Raw genomic sequence first — 2,500 nt, forward strand, 5'->3', positions numbered from 1 at the left:
ACAGTAATTGCGTAGTGATAGACATCCAAGCCTACGGTAAGGTACGGTACGGAATTTGCCCATTTTTTTCGTACCTGAACCGTACCGTACCGTACCTTGGTAAAATTACCGTACCGTAATTCCGTACCATACTTATAGGCTAAATATCAACCGTACCGTACCGTACCGTACTCCGTACCGTATGTCAGCCTTTCTTACCATACGTAAAACATCAAATTCACACCAGTCTTAATCTGATAACAGTGGCGGATCTAGAAGTCTCTCATAGAGGCTGGGATGTACTTATGATTATCATTTATATATGTAACGTGCACACATACAGTACACATATAACAATAATTATATGTATGCACACACATGATGTACATCATATGCACATATTTATTATATGTACTAAGAGAGAGAGAGAGAGAGAGAGAGAGAGAGAGAGAGAGAGAGAGAGAGAGAGAGAGAGAGAGAGATGTGAATGAATTATAATTGTTACATTGATTCCAACAGCTATAGCTTACAAAAAATTAACCGGTGAAGTTACTTTTGCAAATGCAAGTATTAAAAAGCAGCAGTATTAGTATTAGTGGAAAAAGTGGTAGAATCAGTAGTAGTAGTAGTAGTAGTAGTAGTAGTAGTAGTAGTAGAAATAATCATTAACCAAGGAAATTTTCGCTCCTAACTAGTGATTTATTGAAACAAAACAAGGTTCTAGTATTCATATCCATAGGGGGTGGGGAAGGGAGGGGGGGGGGAGATGCACATTACCAAGTGGTCTCCTTAAATCATTCACTGTCTGATAAGTTATCTTATCTCAAATCGATGTTATAAAAATCATAGGAAATGACGTGGTGTGTGTGTACGTTGCTTATTGCGGAAGGATAATTTTTTGTTGCCGTTAACTTGTTACACGATTACATCATCAGGAGAAACTCTGTATATAGCCTGCGTAATGAGTATATACTGTAGTTATGGTGCATGTATGCATAATGCAGACTGCATCATTGAATGCATTAAAAATACTCCACCTTGATTTGTTTATGAAGGGATTATGCATATACTGAAACAAATCGAGTTTAAAAGAAAATAACTTTCATATAGGGAGTACCCTAATAACTAATCGTAAATGGCCCAGAGAAGGATAATGAACGTGATATCATAATTTTTCAAACAAACTACATTTACGAACGTAACCAATTTTATTGTCTTTATACATGTCAACATGTACAGTATGCACAATGCTAAATGTGAATAAGTAAATAGTCAAAATAATTCAAACATATCTTTAGACATGTTTCGTTCATGCAATACCATTTAACACTTGTGTATTGGGATAGGGCCTATCTATGAACACATTTCCGTCTATAACAACTCACTCTACAATCTTAGTTGACGCAGAAATCTTGCCTAATTTACCTAAAACAGGATGTCATTAACAAGTTTTTGTGCATAAATTCTGTTCTCCCCAGACATCTATCTGAGGTCATTGGCAATTACAACACCTAAAGGTTACATTCATCATTGTTAATCATATCGTCGGATGATGTTAGTGTTTTCAGCTGGTGGAGAGCTTCCTGTAATACATCATGAGGGGCGTTTTGGTTGCTCCCTTTCTGCTCGTTGAAGGGGTAGATGCAAGTTTTCCGCTCATTACCGGTATAGGTGTGGCCTCGCGTTTCTGGCTATTCACAATAGCGGTTGGAGTTGAGGAAATAGTGTCGGTCATACCAGAGCCTGTTGGAGTGTCTGATGGCGAAGCAACGGGTGATCTTGGAGTAATAGATGGTTCGTCAATTTCCAACAGAAGTGAATCGTTGAATAACTGAAATACACGCGCATTGATTAGTTTTAGTTTGTTGAATTTTTCGTGTGTGTGTGTGTGTGTGTGTGTGTGGGTGTGGGTGTGTACATATTCATAAATGGCTTGATACTATTGGTAACCAAGAAGTACACTTGACATTGTGTATATGTTGGCAACCTCCACATTTAATTGTTCAGTGTGGTTTGGTCTGACAAAGTAGCACCAGTTACCAATGGGATATAATTTACCAGGCCATTTGAAAATTATGTTAGAGTAATAACGAAATGCGTGGTGGGATTCATTACAATTAACCAATATTCAAATACTGAGTTATAGTATTACAAATGAGGGAAGACTTATTGATGATATTTACAATAACACCCACCACAATATTTCATGGGGAGAGAGAGAGAGAGAGAGAGAGAGAGAGAGAGAGAGAGAGAGAGAGAGAGAGAGATAATACTTAATGGAGCAGGCAAATATAACGTCGTATTGCTTAAGTGTATTTATGCGCTCTTTGTTGTATTTACAGACGCCTTCAACACCAGAGGAAAGGAATAATGTGAGCAACGGTTTTTGGAGAAAGTGGAATTTCCCAAACTGCCTTGGAGTCATTGACGGCAAACATATTGAAATACAGCAGCCGCCTGGTACCGGGTCCTATTTCTATAACTACAAAGGCACTTACAGTATCATTCTTATGGCAATATG

At 37.9% G+C, this 2,500-nt stretch overlaps 1 pseudogene; it reads left to right on the top strand.

Moving 5' to 3' along the window:
- The window catches only part of LOC137614947 (uncharacterized), a 5,955-nt pseudogene that overhangs the window by 2,465 nt on the left and 990 nt on the right, over positions 1-2,500 (top strand).

The sequence above is a fragment of the Palaemon carinicauda genome, chromosome 21, assembly GCF_036898095.1.
Source record: "Palaemon carinicauda isolate YSFRI2023 chromosome 21, ASM3689809v2, whole genome shotgun sequence".
Lineage (NCBI taxonomy): Eukaryota > Metazoa > Arthropoda > Malacostraca > Decapoda > Palaemonidae > Palaemon > Palaemon carinicauda.